This window comes from Erpetoichthys calabaricus, chromosome 12 (assembly GCF_900747795.2).
Source record: "Erpetoichthys calabaricus chromosome 12, fErpCal1.3, whole genome shotgun sequence".
Lineage (NCBI taxonomy): Eukaryota > Metazoa > Chordata > Cladistia > Polypteriformes > Polypteridae > Erpetoichthys > Erpetoichthys calabaricus.
The window spans coordinates 106,699,231-106,716,599 of NC_041405.2; the positions used below are offsets into that span (position 1 = coordinate 106,699,231).

General features: G+C 41.0%; 1 protein-coding gene across 4 annotated transcripts in view; it reads left to right on the top strand.

Annotated features, from left to right (window-relative positions):
* The window catches only part of si:ch211-26b3.4 (connector enhancer of kinase suppressor of ras 2), a 597,975-nt gene that overhangs the window by 114,665 nt on the left and 465,941 nt on the right, over positions 1-17,369 (top strand). The window lies entirely within an intron of this gene.

Here is a 17,369-nt window from a genome sequence, read left to right on the forward strand (position 1 = left end):
CTACTTCTTAATCAATTGCCTGACATGTGCCCCAAATGCTGAAGGAGACTGAAAGGAACATCATTACATTTCTTTGCACATTAGCTGACGGGCTTGCCTTGTGAGAAAAGTGACGATTCAGATTACAGATTTGTTAAAATAACATTACTGAAAACATTAAGGCCTGCTCAAAAGGCAATTATCGGGGATGAAGGAACTGAATGCCTAAAACCAAAGTCATACAAAATGCTAAGCTTTCTTTAAATGAGTTGTAAATGTCTAAAATGTCTGTCTTCATAGAAAGATTTTTTTATATGAGCCTGTGTAGAAAAATGAAGCCAAGATGAACGTTGGTGAAAGGAATCAATACAGCAGGTAATTTCAAGGACAAGTTTGACTGCAGTTCACCTATTATCTTTGTTTGTGTCAGATGGTATTAAAGTTTACCAAAATTCAGAGGAAAAAAAGATATCTGAGCAAGTGAGCCAAAGGTACTAGAAATGAAATCACAACCAACCCAAGCAGAGAGATTGGAGCTGGAAAATAAACAGGAAGAGTGGTCAAAATCCAAACAGACATCTTGGAGTGTAACAGTAGCCATTTTGAGCATGACTTCACAGAGCTGCGGTTGAAGATGGTCCATTTAAAGGTATGGGCAAATTGCTAAAAAATGTAACCTGCAGTGTAGTAAAATTATTAAAACAGAAACAATCCCCAGAAAGACTGAATGTTTTTCTGACTGAAAGATAAAAATCCATAAATCCAATAGGTGGATTAAGTATAATTGTGCTGCTACAGCAGCCTATGTTAATATTGTTATTAGACTGTTTGGTACATTCCTAAACCCCCCCCCTTTTTTAATTTAATATATGTTGGTATGTTCCTGGAGGGCGGCACGGTGGCGCAGTGGGTAGCGCTGCTGCCTCGCAGTTGGGAGATCTGGGGACCTGGGTTCGATTCCCGGGTCCTCCCTGCGTGGAGTTTGCATGTTCTCCCCATGTCTGCGTGGGTTTCCTCCGGGCGCTCCGGTTTCCTCCCACAGTCTAAAGACATGCAGGTTAGGTGGATTGGCGATTCTAAATTGGCCCTAGTGTGTGCTTGGTGTGTGGGTGTGTTTGTGTGTGTCCTGCGGTGGGTTGGCACCCTGCCCTGGATTGTTTCCTGCCTTGTGCCCTGTGTTGGCTGGGATTGGCTCCAGCAGACCCCCATGACCCTGTGTTCGGATTCAGCGGGTTGGAAAATGGTATGTTCCTAGCTCCCTTTTTGCTACTGGTGCTGCTTTAGTCATTGCTTTACCTTTCCGCCATATTGTATTGTAGGTTAAGGAAATTATCGTCCTTTTACCTTCAAGTTGTCAATGGTTTTCACGTCCTAATACTTTGTATGACTTTTTACCAGAAATCTACATTAAAAGTATACGGATTCTCAGCCTTGACTTTAAAGCTATCTATCCACGTTCACTACAATCAACGGGGTGACACACACTCTGTACGGATTGCATCTTAGGAGAGAAGCTTTGCTAATTCGGCGTTCGGAATAATAATTGTCATGGAGAGTACATGACTCAAGGGTTGTGCTTGCTATTTTAAAATTGTAGTTCATTTTGTCATATTTCTATTTAAAAGAAGAATAGAAATAAGAAACGCAGCTAAGTGAAATATCCCAAAGATAAAGGCAAAAAGGGGACCTAGAATAAAAACTAGCAGGATCAGTCTTCATTACAAGATGATGCATCCCCTCTACTTTTAGTTTGTCAAAAGATGAGTTCTGCCACGTTTGTGATTGGCTTGACGTGATAGGAAACCAGCACTCCTTCCAATATATCTGAATGTGATGATCCTTCACGAGAGCATGCAACCAGCCAACCCAAATAAACCCAGAAATTTGCTTGTAAAGTAATGATGGTGATGGTTGATGATGATGATAATGATATTCACCTTATTAGGTAAACCCACCCTTTCTATGCATTTGACTGCTTAATCAAAATATATTGACATTACTGAAGACTGAGTATTTAAGAGTATTTTCCTTAATAAAGAATCTTTGTGGGACTCGTCTCTATTAATCAGAGTTTTCATGGTTTCTCTCTCTATAAGGCATTTTTGCATACTCTAGAACAGGTGTCCTCAATCACAGTCCTGGAGGGCCGCAGTGGCTGCAGGTTTTTGTTCTAACCCGGTTGCTTAATTAGAAAGCAATTCTTGCCAATAATTTAATTTCATAGCTTGTTAGTGCTTTAACTCTGCTATGTCAGGTAATTCTCATATCCTAGATTTTCTTCCCCTTTCTAAGGATATCATCCAAATGATTTGAAGGCTCAAATGGATGAGTAATTCTCAGGCCTTCACTTTCCTTCCAAGTATTTATTTAAACCCAATAATGCATGATAAATACACACAGGTGTAAATGGTAACAAGTTAAATGGAGAAATGCTGGTCTATTTTGTCATTTGCATGTTATTGCTAATTAGGAGCAATTAAAAACCAAGAATACAGCTGTTTAAGACTAAAATAAGCAATAAGGGTTCAAAATCTTAATGAGCAAGACCACTAAAGTGAAGCAGAACTGTTACTTGAACAATAAGTGCTTCTTATTAAGCAATTGGGTTGGAGCAAAAACCTGCAGCCACTGCGGCCCTCCAAGACTGTGATTGAGGACCCCTGCTCTAGAACTTTTATAGTCTTTTTGAAGTTTCAATGCCAGCTGCCCATTTTCAAGTCTGCTTGACCAGAAGTCAACAGGTAGTTGTGAGGGACAAGCTGGTTTAAAGTAAGCCTCTTCTGGGAGGTTGGAAATAAGCAGGTCATGAAGGTTAAACCAATGGAGGGTGAGATGACTTTTACAGAGTAAGATTGGCTACATTTAGCCAGCTAACAGCTGACACCCAAAGAGACATACCTACACATCCTTTTTTATTGTCTTCTTATGAAATGTCAACACACAGTAATGGAATGGATCATATGTTATCACAAATGGAGTACTGCTGCTGACAACCCAACCATATTCTGCTCCTGTAATAGAAAAAAGATGTCAGTGAGGTAAGTCAAGGAACACCGACCCTAATTACAGAGTACCTTGAAATTATTTCCTGAGCTGATGATTCCCAGTTCCCGCTGATTGACACTCATGGGAGCAACAGGACATGATGTAGATGGCCAATTCATGACTGCCTTCTGCCTCTTGGTGGTTGCTGTATAATACAATGGGGTGTATTTTTATTCCTTCTGGATATAAGAGTAGATGTAATGTTTAATGTGTTGCCCACAATGCACCAATGAAATTGCCCTGTGATCTGAGTGGCTGCTTTCTAGTTCAGTCCTTTTGTTATATGTGTGAATGATGTAAAGGTAAGTGAAAGGTGAAGATACAGGTGTAAGGTCTAGGATTGGCATTATAATTACATAATTACACATGTAATTCATTCTAAACTACTCACATTGCACTCCTTCCCCAGTTTATTTTTTAATATGATTCTTTATTAGATGCAAGTTTAGACATCTTCCAATTGCCTGATCAAATTTTAACGGCTTAAAAGAGTGTTAATTTAAGTAGTCTCTAATGAAATTAAACTAACATGTCCTCCTCAGTCTTAAAAACAGTAAATTAAAATTTAACCCATTCACCTTATGCTTAAACTTAGATGGAAAATTTTTTTTATTAGTATAATTGAATGAACAGGCTTTAGAAATGTCATGTCCGTTTTAATCTGATACTAACTCTATCATTATCTAAACTTTGTTTAAAATTTTTTTAAAGTAATTCTGTTCTTTAAAAAACACTAGGGGGCTTTGCTCACCAATCCCCCATCCTGCACTATGCACCAGCCACTTTGCGTCTCTGCCGCTTGTGTATGTGGAGTTCACTTTCAACGAACAACAAATCTTTTAATTCTCGCGGATACATCTTTTCATTGGGAAGAAACACTACTTTTCCCTGATGGCAACACAAATCAGATATACAAATCTCTGACTAAGAGTTTAAATCCAAACAATATATTCGATCTCTTTTCACTGTTCCATTATTTCACCAAGTAATAATTTCCATTTGTTTGCGCTAATGCGATCTTTACTATCATTTTACTGAGACTTTCGAATTTTAGTACTTTCATTATCTCTAACCTGCTCTGCATGTGTATTGCGCCAACATTTTTGAACCTCTTTACGATGTTCTACTTTGACATTAACTCTTTGTCATTTATTTCCAGTCCCGGGCATAGTTAAATCTTTTGGCACAAAGTCTCTTATCTCTCTGAAAATGTCACGTCTCATCCCATTCTAAAAAGCCTTGCCTCATTCCAGGATTTTTTTTATATACAGTAATAAAGAGATATATTTAGACTGTGTTTTGTTAGGTTCAGAGGCCAATGTATTCATTGGAGATATTTATTTTTTGTTTAGATGCATTTTAAATAATGTTAAAAATGAAATATTTTATCCAGCAACACCATTTTGACTTTTTGTGCCATTGTTGTCAGCTTGTTACAATGCAGGATGTCATGGAGAGTGTAATGTGTGACATTATTATTGCAACAGTGTAAAGGTTAGAATTATCTATATTTGATTTTTGTTATGTGTGTTGGTGGGGGGCAATGGAGGTCATTTGTATAGTTCTTATTTGCTGTAATATTAAGAATTGTTTTTTTTGAGTTTGTCCTGTTTGATTGCTTCTGTTTTATTTGTTTAGCCTGTATTAGTTTTTAACAAAAATTCCCTGTTTAAAGTAGGCTGCCTCAACCAACACCATCTCAGAAACACAACAGAAACACAAAATTCAAAAAACAGGCAACAGGTTGAAAAGCTAAGTTCTAAGATCAACTTAAAACAAAACTAAAGGGAGTTTATGAGGTCTTTCTGAAGAAATGTTAGAACACTGCACTTACTTTTATTTCCCCTGTCCCTTCCATTAGGTTACAGATGCAAGACTATATTGCTTTCACAAGCAGTGGAACAGATGAGGAATATGAGTTTCTCAGTGGAACATTTTAATTAAAAACCCTTTGAAATGGTAGCTGTCATAGGAACAAATTCAAAGAGTCAAGTTGTGACATAATCAAAAAATAATAATCATTTATATTTTTGTGGTTAAACTAATTTGAGAAATGCAGTCCAATTGCTTAGTGCACTTAGTTTGCTTTATATTTTTATTTGTTGTGTCTACTTACAGAGTTTGATGACTGGTGGGCACAGGAGTGTGCTGCAAATCTCCACGATTCATTAAGAATTTGTATATAAAGGCTATGACTGAAAATAACTGAAAGGGCCTGCTATGCTTGCTGGGATAGGTTCCAGCTTCCCTGCCATCCTGCCCAGGATAAAGCAGGCTTGGGAGATGTATGGAGGGACTAATGCGAAATGCCTTAAATACATTTCACTCATAAAATAGGCACTGAGTGTGCACATATGGTGCTGCAATTGCAGTCTCAGTCTGTTTGATGTTTTTTGAAGTCTTTACTAAATATCTAATCCTGCTCTGGACAATAAACCAGACCTCTTTGTGTCTTTTTCCCGGGCTTTTAAGCTGGATGCAAAATATTTAATTGAACAAATGGCAAAACTGTAATGATGGCTACACATCACACTGGAGTTTACTTTTGTATATTTTACACTTTTTTTCCAGTAGTGTGATTGGTGTGGCTTTTTCTTAGGGTTAAAAGTCATCCTTTAAATGAATGAGTGTGTGGTGGCTTACATTTTTAAGATTTGCGTAAAAAAAAATTATATACTATATATATATAAATGTATATATATTGTGGAGCTCAGCCCGGACACAGAGAGGCGGGCACCGTACACACAACACCCAACACACGTTTATTCATATTTACAACAAAGTGCCACACAACCCCAAAACTCCCCCAAAGATCAGGCCTCTCGCACAATGCCTCTCTTCAGGCCGCCTCCTTTCCTCTCCTCCCGAGCTCCGTCCTTCTCCGCTCCCGACTCAAGCCATCGAATGGAGGGAGGTGGAAATTTTTATAATCACCCGGACATGCTCCAGGTGCCCCCCGATAATCTTCCACCGGCACACCCCAGAGTGGCGGAAGTACCGTTAGCGCACCCGGAAGCACTCTCGGTGTCCCTGGTCGTCTTCCCCCCAGCACTTCCAGGTGTGGCGGAAGTGCTGAGGACCAGGGCTCTCCAGGCATTGGGGCCCCCCCCGGCGGTGACCATGGGCTCCTATAGGGTTGAGCGTCCAAGCTCAGTTCCCGTGGTCCCCAAAGCCACCAGGGCGGTTGCCCCCTCGTGGTCTGGAGGAGGCGTAATTCCTCCTCCAGTCCTTCTGGGCATCCCAGCTGGGTGCCACTCCCAGCCGCTTCCCACAGTGCCCCGCCGCAAGCTGAGACCCCTAGGGACCAGTGGTCCGTCCTGCGAGGGCAGGTCTCCCATGGCAGGAAGCTGACACGCTCCACTCCAGGGCCTAGTCCTGCAAAACATAAATTAGAACAAGGGGCGGTGACTTTGTCTTGACGCTGCCGCTCAGCGTCTCTCTGCTTTGAATACGGGCAACGCTCCCCCCTCTGACCGGAACCCCGGTGCTTGCCACTTTGGCCTCCCTTCTGAGACCTCCATGCCCCCGCGTTGGGACATCGGACGGGATCGCACTCGCTCCCGTCACCTCATCCGCAGAGGGCGGCCCTTCTCTGGACGTGAGCTCCCAGCCTCGATTCCTGCTCTTTCTCTGGGATGCTGTGACGGTTTGGATCTCTCTGTGGGAAAGGTATAGACCTGTTTCTGTCTGCGTCCCTGTGGAGCGACGCGGACCGTCGCTGGCACCCATACAATCAGGCTGGGACTCGGACTATGAATGCAATGAATGTAATCACTCCAATCTACAGGTTGTCAAATAAACGAACTACACGCCGTGGCGCAGTGTTAAGGGACTTCGTCTCTGACGCTAACATCCGAGGTTCGATCCCTGCAAGGGGAGCAGTAGAGTATGTATGCCTGATGAGCCCAAATAAGGGTGAAACACGTGTTGTGTACTCTGCGCATTATTTGACAGTAAACTATGCAACATATATATATATATTGTGGCAGGCGGCTGGCGTCCATGCCTAGCCGGGATGCCCCTGCACGATATATTCAGGGGGAGCAGCCCTGGACACTGCAATACCTCCTCCTGGATGCTAGATGGCCGCCCGCCTCCCTGGGGTGGAGCAGTGCCTCAGTTTCCCACAGGGCTCACTGGGAATTGGAGTTGAGTGCAGCCCTGCTGAGTCCCGCAGGCACCGCCAGGGGGTGCTGTGTTTGGGACTCCTGAGCCCATGTGGGCAACATATACATCACACCCGGAAGTGCAGCCGGAACTCGGTGATCAAGCACCTGGAGCACTTCCAGGTGAACTATAAAAGAAGCCAGTGACCACCACTCACCGGCCGGAGTCGGGTGGAGGAGGACAAGGTTGCCTGGGAGGAGTGGTGGTGCTAGAGAGAGGAGGAGAAAGTGCTTGGTGACTGTTGTGTGTCTGGGACTGTGTATTGCCTGTGGGGTTCACGGGGAAGACATGCCCCACAGGTGAAGAAAAAATAAATATTCTATTTTATGTTATATGTGCCTCCGTGTTTCAATCTGTGTCGGGTCGGATACTATATAGCGCCATTATTCACAATATACAGTATATATATATATACACAAATCCTTTCCCTTCTCTTTCTCTTTCTTCTCCACTCTTCCCAGCAATCTTCGTCTCCCTCCTTCCAACTCTGACTCTTGGAGTAGTGGCTGCTGGCTGCTTTTATAAGGCACCTGGAAGTGATCCAGGTGCTTGTTGACCTAATTCCGGCAGCACTTCCAGGTGTGGCAGAAGAACTGCTCTGTAGGGCTCAGCAGCAGCTGCAGCACCCCTCTGGCGGCACCCATGGGTCCCAACAGGGCTGCACCAAATCCAACTCCCATGAAGCCCTGCGGGAGTCCTAGGCACCACTGCAACCCAAGGGGGCTGCCATCTAGTGCTCCGGGGGAGGTAACGCTCTGGCCACACTTGCTTACCTGGTCCTTCCAGTGTGGAGGTGTCCTGGCCGGGCAAAGGTTCCGGCCTACCGCCACAATATATATTTTATTTCTGCAAAATATTTAATCGAACAAATTGAACAAAATATTTAGAATGGGTCAATATTTATAAGTTATAAGTCCCTCTAATAATTTATATCATCATTACAGATGTTAAGAACAGGCTTTGCTCACAATAGTTTCAACACTGCAACAAGTTCCAGAAAAACCAACAAAAAAATAATATTTTAAAAGTGTATTTTAGGATGGACTAGTGATGCTGCTTTACAGTACCTGGACCTTAGTTCAAGTGGGATGCCCTCTGCGTGAAGATTGCGTGTTCCTCATAGCAGGTCTCCTACAAAGACATTGACTGTCAGGCACTTTGACTTGCAGCTCTAAATTTTGCTGTTGTAAGTGACTTTGAGTATTTTCTGAAGGACTGACATTCCCTAGCTTGAATCTATTGTTGGCATTTTTGCACGCTAAATATGAATTCAGAAAGTGGAAAAACTATGTTATTAAATTAAGCTGATAGATACTTAAACTAAGTAACATAATTGGACAATATGTTGATTCCAGACTGTTATTATCTGTGAAAGGAGCTTCTTATTTTGTTGGAATGGAAAAAGCGTAGACTTGCAGTGGGTGGTGTTTCTTCAGCGTTGTTGGGCAGCAATTTAATTTTTTCATCTTAATGCTCTCAGATTTTATTGTCTGGATATAAGTGCTTATGAAATCCCATGTCACTGTGCATCACGCATTACCCTGGCATGACATCTGAAGTTGCTTCCCCACCTTGCACCTGCTAACATTAAAAACCATATGACTATGAATTTAAAAATTTTTTGTTGGACTGACAAGGCTAAAAATCATAATTTCAGTGTGATTACAAGTATATACATATAGTTAGTAAAGGAGTATCCATCTGGCAAGAAGTTTCCAGAGGCAAACACACCACCATGATCAGTTTCCAAGTTTCCAAGGCAGCTCCCCAGCTGCTTGCTGTTTGAGTGAGACAACATGAATCCATATGTTCCTTTCCAAGACCGTGTGGCCTTTAGTGGCTAAAAGGTGCTTCCACCTCTGAAATCTCCTCCCTGGCCTTACTCCTTCTCTGTAAGAGGAGGGCCAAACATTTCAGCAAGTAAACGAGTCACCAGCTCCCTAACATTCTGGAAAAGCGTTGAATGAAGTGCTCCTTACACTTGCTCTTCCAAGGCCCACTGTCACCTAGTAGCCCCTGTGTTCCTAGACTGGCATATGTAGGACCTCTTCTGCTGTCAGTGTCTTACTCTCTCTTCCAGTCATGAAACATTTTCATAGGTCTGCCCTGTACCATCCTGGTGGTGTCTCAGTATACATACAGTATATTAAATTATTCAAAATGAATAGAAATTTGCCTGTAAATACATGTACTCTTCCTGTTTTAGGATATAAGTCAGTTTCATGTTCCATTCCAGGAATCTTAACAGCAGGTGCGGTTGTATGTCTTTAAAGCTTAGAATTTCAAAATGTCTACTCTGACTAATTTACATCCATTTATTCTTTTTAGTTGTAAGTAGTGTGACTACCACAGTGCACTTAACAGTCCAGAAGATAGGAAATTGAAGATATGTGTGTTCAGTCCAGAACTGGCCTGAGACTCCGCAGGATTTCAGGTCTACCCAAGTTGAGTATACAGAACAGTTGCACTGTGGAGAGTTCCTGTCACTTGGATGATGACTGTCCCACCTTCACCTGCATCATTAATCAAAGGCTCCTTTTGATTGGGTGTAACTGGAAGGGGCTTCCTTAATAATGTTAATAATAATATTTTAAAACATACATTCTTTAAACTGCATTATTATGTGCATTGCTTTGTTTTTCCAGGCAATGTATTTTTTGCCTTATCAATATTTTCATATTTTTTTACTTATCAGTGGATGGCACAGTGGTTCAGTGGTAGCACTACAGCCTTTCAGCAAGGTTAGCAGGGTTTATGTCTTGCTTGCTCCCTGCATGTACTCTCTATTTCAACATGGCTTTCCTCTCGGTGCTCTGGTTTGCTCCATAAGACATTCAGGTTAGGTAGATTATTAATGTGAAATTAGCCTTAGTGTGTATGTGTGAGTTCACCAAGTTACGGAATGTTGCCCCATCCAGGGATTATTCCTGAATTGTGCCTGATGCTTGTTGAGATTGGCTACAGTTTCTCAGGAATCCTGCTCAGGATAAGCAATTTTATAATATGGATGTATGAATGGATGGATGGATAATCATCTCCATAAATTCTAAGCCTCTTTATATTATAAATATAAACTAATCATGAAGACTTTCAGTAAAAGATAGCAGTTAAATTCTGACTCTGAATGCAGAAATTTAATTATAAGGGATGTTGTGCCATCATTCATAATTCATATTTCTATCAAGAAAAATATGAATCCAAGTTTCTAAGTTAACAGGGAAAGCAGTATTTCCTTCTAGATGTTGCTTCGTTTAACGTCATAGCTTGCTCCAGCTCCTTTCTGCAAACTCTTTAATAGAAGCCTCTCTGACCTGAAGCCCGAATGCCATAACTCTTATGTTGCGCATTTTTTGTAGGTCTGGAAATTTGTGCCTGACAGCTTTACCTTGATGATGTTTCCTAGTTCTTCTAATAAATCCTCTGTTATCCTACTGACTGCACAATTTGTGACTGCAGTGGGCCCTGTGCTAAACAAGAAACACATCTCTTCATTATTTCTTTGAGCCCATGCTGCTATGAATCTTGTTTTTCACATTTAGAATCTATTTTGCTTAATGCTGGATTATTTTATTACATATATTACATTCTTTTTTTCATCTTTTTGTTGCTGCTATTTTAAAACATGAACAAAGCCATTATATTTATCGGTGCCACAGCCATTACTAGACATGTGCCTTGGGTTTTGATGTTATATGACATTATTATGTGTGCCTATAAAAGATGGTGGCCAGGTGTAACAGTTGTTCAGGTGTGCAAATAAAAGCATACAAATATGAAATCTTCATATGGTGATTAAATAATTAAAGAAAGGATTTTTAATTGGGATATGCTTTAAATTTTAACTTCATTTCTTGCCTTCAGATTATGTTTTGTCACTCAGTATCTCGCTTCCCAGTTTTAAGCTTTGTTCTTCCCCTTGACTATTCTAGAGATCCTCCTTGTTATATACATTTCCATTTCCTAGCTGATTGTATAAATAATTAATTCTTGAGCTTCCAACTTGCTCATAACATATGAATTTTGGCCTGATTATTTTGTGATAAAGAAGAAGGTCTTTGATTTGCTCTCTTCTTGTTGTAGATGTAATGCCTGCACAGGAAGAAACAGTCATAGATGGCTTTAATTAAGGTTCAAGAGATTAAGTCAGAAAAGCAAGCTAAGGCTGAAGCAAATGAGTAATAAAATTAATATTTTAAACAGAGCCCAAAACGTGAAGCAGAGTCAAGAAGGAAGTAGCGAGAGGGTTAGGAGACAGAAAGTCAAGTACTGTTATTAACTAATGTAAGGGGCAAGAGTCAATGTCATAAAATCAAAACAAGTCAAAACCAAGAGATCTAATAAGTTTGAGGGTAAATCAAAAAGTAAAGTCAATTTGAAAATTACACAGTAACCACAACGGATAAAAGCTGATGCAACAGAACACTTTCCCGATGGCTTATAGGTAGTTTGAACATGCACAGTGCAGCATTCTGCTGTTAGTCTACTTGATGAACATGGACACTCCTCTGTGGGATTGAACCATCATTGAACAATGCACCATCGTGAGATTTTTTTTTTGGGCAGGGAGAGTGAAACCTGTGGAAACTCACCAAAGGATGTTGGCTGAGTACAGAAGTGAAAACAGCATGAAAACTTTACAAATGGGTAGAGAAATTTAAAGCAGAAAGATCAAGTGTGACTGACAAAGCTCAATCTGGTCGACCATCAGCTTTATGCACACAAGCCAATATCCACCTGGCAAGTGCCTTCATCAGAGAAGACGGACAGATTATGTTGTCCACTATTGCTGTACAGTTGGATGTCAGCTATGGATCTGCACATGCCATAGTGCATGATAACTTGGGGTACCATAAAGTTTATACCCAAACAGCTTACTGATCTACAGAAGCCAACATCCTCGTGTGAATTTCAACAGGTTTCACTCCTTCTGTCCAAAGAAATCTCACTATGGTACATTATTTAACAATGGTGCAATATAGAATCAGAGTGTCTATGTTCATTTGACCAATTCTTCATTTAGGCTAACAGCAGAGCATGTGAACATGTTATATTGCATCAGTGTCTATCCATTGTAGTTATTGTATAATTTCAGATTGCCTTTACTTTTTGATTTACCCTCGCAAAATATGAAGCACACCAAGTTCTTTAAAGTAGTCTGAATACTTAGGCGATTTAGAAATGTGTGATGCCAGCCTTTACCCATCATGGTGATGACATCATATGATGCATATGTTTGATCATTAAGCACCGCAACTGCACAATAACAATGGTGGCATTTATACAAAAACAATATGGTGTTGCAGGAGAAAGAGTAAAACGAAACTACCACATTCCTCTACCTCACCAATGACAGCTTAACAATTTTGAAGCCATGAAATGACTATACAAAATGTAAATAAAATCAAATTATGACAGTAGAATTTTTTTTGTTTTTCTCAGTGGTACTTGTCAGGCAGATTTCCTCTCTGGTTGATGTAATCAAGTAGTAATAGTAGCCGTAGTAGTGATGGCAATTGTAGTCTTGTCATGTGTACAGAGTACAGTAAAATTCTTAACTTGCATATCTGACCAGCAAGCAATATATTACCTCCTTCATTCTCTATGATAAAAAAGACTGAATAATAATAGTAGTTAAAAAACAGTAGTAAGTTCATTTTATGTAATATGAAACACAAAGTAGCTAATGTTTGTGGTGAACTGTACTGAGGAAGAAGAAATGGACAGCAAATAGAGACGTGAGATAATTAAATTCAACTGCTGTCCACTTTGACTCATTTGCTCTTTTATCCCTGTCAGGGGTGTTACCATGAAACAATCCTAAAATGTCATTGTGAACCTTCAAGAGCTTTATGGATTATTTAAACTTCTGTTTTTTTTTTCTTCATGGGTAAACCCTTGTCCATGCACATCCATTATCTTCCTATATTGAATATAAGGCAGCTTGTGAGGCTTCTAGAATGTTTTAAATCCTATTGATGTAATCTCCCCTGCACCTCGAGGATGGTCATTGCAAGGAGGTGAAGTGTTCTGTGTGATTCTGTGATTGCTGAATTGAATGCAGTCTTCCCCTTATTTCGAAATTTAGCTGTAGCGTCCACCAGAACATTATTTGTGCTTCACCATCAAGCTTTCCCCTCACCCACCCAGCAATTTCTTTGTGACAAAGCAAAAGTCCAGATACTGACACAACAGTGCGCGCTCAGCCACTTAACATTTCAGACACGTTCCCAGTTTTATGTGCCCCCAGTAAGGGGGTTCCACTTGGCCGACTTATCCTGGCAGACGTGAATCCCAAGGATGAAGGAGTTGAACGTTTGTCTTGCATTTCTAAATAGTCCCACTGCTAAGCATGACAGGGACAGTTTATTTCAACACAGAAGCTGAGGCGGTGAGGTTAAAATGCCTGTTCTCTTACTAACTCCCTACATTGTTAGCTTTGCCGTCCAGATGTGCAATGTGATCTGGAATGACATTACAGGACACTTGAAGTGCCAGAGCCATATTTCGGATGATAATGCAGGATGTAAAAAAGGAAGCATCAGTCCTCGTAATTTGATTAAAATCAAATGAAAGAAGCAACTTTTTTCAAATCTTTTAATCTAAGTCTAAACTTTATAAAGACACTCAGATGCAGGTCATTGGGTATTACGTTGTCCTTGCCTTTACAGGTAACATGAAACTCACAAGTACAATTATTGTTAACCATACAGGTATACAGTATATATACAGTATGTGAGGACACTGACCATAGTAAGTCTCATTTCATGCCAGGGACGTATTCCTAGTCATTGACTTTCAGACGCTTCAGCGTAATGCAGTTTTGTTAATGTGTGTGTGTGCTTTTCGAGCACAGAGGCGTGTTTATTTATTTGTTAGTGGATTTGTATTTACATTTATTGCATATGAAACAGTCTAATTGTCTCTGTTGGCTGCACTGTTTGTTTTTTTGTTTTTTTTGTAGTTGTTCACTTAAAAAAACAAATGTCTATTCTTGTGTATGTCAAACTGCTGGAAAAGCAAATTGGCCTGGGGGGGTTCACGCAGCATGTAGAATCACTGGATTGGATCGCATCTGTGCCTTGCATTGACTGCTTGCTGTACGACTCCATCACAGAGCTATGACTAGGAGTAAGAGGCATGAGCTGGCAGGAATTTGGCCATTTCTGTATAATCACCATCCCCATGTAACTGCTGTTAGATCATGGGGGTAAGGAGGGTGGCAGTGTCACCAGTTTTAGGTCTGCAAATGGTGCTAGGGTTCTACTTTCAGGCATAATGTGAATCACAATAGAAAAGAAACTCTGGATTTGGTGTTTAAAAAGAGCAGAATTAGCACTGTCTTTCAATCTCCCAAAAAGGAATAAAATATTTCTGTATACATTTTTATAACCCTTTTTGCGAATTCTTTTATTTATTATTTCTTGGACATTTTTTCTCCAGTAGCAAGCATGAATTTTATTGGAAATGCATTGTCACTAAAAATGCACAGCAGCGACTGATGACTTAAAAATTTCCATATTGTTTGGAATAGCAAATAATGTTAGGCTATGTCGGCAGGTGAAGTGAGACTTGAATTTTGTGATAATTCAATATCTAATATATTTCATTCATTCATCTCTTTTCTGATCTTGCATACTCCAGTAGAGAGTCATAGGAGCTAAAACCATATAGAACAGGGGTGAGCAAAGTCAGTCTTGGAGGGCCGCCGTGGCTGCAGGTTTTTGCTCCAACCCAGTTGCTTAATTAGAAAACAATCCTTGCTAATAATTACATTTCATGGCTTGTTAGTTGCTTTAACTCTGCCATGTCAAGCCATTCTCATATCCTAGATCTAAAATGGACTCGATCTTTCACTTTTTTCTCTTCACTTTCCTCCCAAATATTTAATTAAACCAAATAGTGCACGATAAATACACACAGGTGTAAATGGTAACAAGCTAAATGGATAACTGCTGGTTTCTTTTGTCATTTGCATCTTATTGCTAATAAGGAGCAATTAAAAACCAAGACTACAGCTGTTGTGGGAGATGGCCGGCTGTTCATCCCGGCCAATACCCCCAGGCCGCCAGATGGAGCCCTCCCTGTAGCATGGAAGTGCCCCGAAGACCAGCAGGGAATTATGGACAATGGAGTTTTTATTCCCAATCCTGCTGGACACCGTGGGGCCCACCAGAGGACGCTGCAGGGAGGTGCAAAGACTTATACGTGCCCTATAACCCGGAAGCACGTCATGATCATATGACCAGAGGGAACGACGTGTTTCCGGGTTGAAGAGAAGGACTTTTTATCTGACCCGGAAGAGAGAAGAAATCACATGGACTGTAGGAGGGGAAACACTTCCGGGTCAGGGAATATAAAAGGACTCTGGGAAAGCCAGACATTGAGCTGAGCTGGGAGGTAGGGTGGCGAAGTGTCTGGGAGTGGAGGATTGTTAGTGATTATTGATTATTGTACTTGTATGTGTAGTGGAGTGGAGGGTGCTTTGTGCACATAGTTATTATAAAATAAATAATACTTATAGTTTTACCTGGTGTTTGGAGTGGGACCTGAGGGTTCAAGGGAGCTCTAGCGACCCCTACTGCTACACTGTTTAAGACTAAAATAAGCAATAAGGGCTCAAAATCTTAACGACTGAGACAACTAAAGTAAAGCAGAAGTGTTACTTGAGTAATAAATGCTTCTTATTAAGCAACTGGGTTGGAACAAAAACCTGCAGCCACTGCGGCCCTCCAGGACTGATTTTGCCCACCCTGATATAGAAGATGTGAGAATGGCATGCCAGGTTGTCAGACAGCGCACTCACTCAAGCACTTATTTGGAGTCGCCAATGAACCTACCAAGCAGATTTTTGAGACAAAACTGGAGTACCAGGAGAAAAAACACACACCCTTAAAACCGAAGTGTTAGTAACAGTCCGAAGGCTACTTTTCTAATGGAAGGCAATGCCATTTCAAGACGCATCCCCACCCAAACCAAACAATGACTGTTGAAAGTTCACATACATTTCCCAATTAAATCAAATAAAAAAGATTATTTGTGAACATTACATCGCCAAAAAATGTAATATACTTGCCAGACACTTCAACATCTGCCAAAATTTGAGATGTGAGCATTTCTTTATTGAAACTGCGAGGACGTCATGTTTATAGCAGCTGTTTTGTGGGGATATGTTTGTGCTTTTGTTATTACTCTTAGCTTGCAATTATAGGGTCAGTAATAAAATGTTAACAAAAATAACACAAATCATTTCTGCTGTGAAATGAGTTAATGGATGCTTTGTTCCATGGCTGATTATTCACTGGTAAATAATCCCGTTATGATGCACTAGTTGGTAACAGAGAACACAGAGGTGTGCAGCCTCAAGGTCAGCACAAATGATGAAATTCTAGTCAGCGGGAGGCCAGGCTTCCCAGCACAAATGAGCTGTGCATTTGACACACAAATGTGTTTTTAAATCCATGGAACTGTGAACTTTTCTGAACTGGATTAAACAGTTTTGAAAAGGGAGAGATGGATAGTTAATGTGAACTACTGAAAAGTCTAGCATATAAGGGGCCTGTTCAGCAGTCTCCTAATTGTTGCTTATCGCTTTGCATTGATAATCTGCCTAACCTGCATTCCTACTGGCCTAATGAGGGTGTGTGTGTGCTGTGTAATGGACTGCCACCCCACTGAGGGTTAAATCCTGCCTTGCACTTATTGCTGCCAGATGAAGTTAATATGGAGAAACAGAGTCAATAAATAAATAAATAAATAAATGAACATATGCTATTATAGTACACATATGTATTGTCCAGCGGCACGGTGGTGCAGTGGTAGCGCTGCTGCCTCGCAGTTAGGAGACCCGGGTTCGCTTCCTGGGTCCTCCCTGCGTGGAGTTTGCATGTTCTCCCCGTGTCTGCGTGGGTTTCCTCCGGGCGCTCCGGTTTCCTCCCACAGTCCAAAGACATGCAGGTTAGGTGGATTGGTGATTCTAAATTGGCCCTAGTGTGTGCTTGGTGTGTGGATGTGTTTGTGTGTGTCCTGTGGTGGGTTGGCACCCTGCCCAGGATTGGTTCCCTGCCTTGTGCCCTGTGTTGGCTGGGATTGGCTCCAGCAGACCCCCGTGACCCTGTGTTCGGATTCAGCGGGTTGGAAAATGGATGGATGGATGGATATGTATTGTCCCATAACAATAA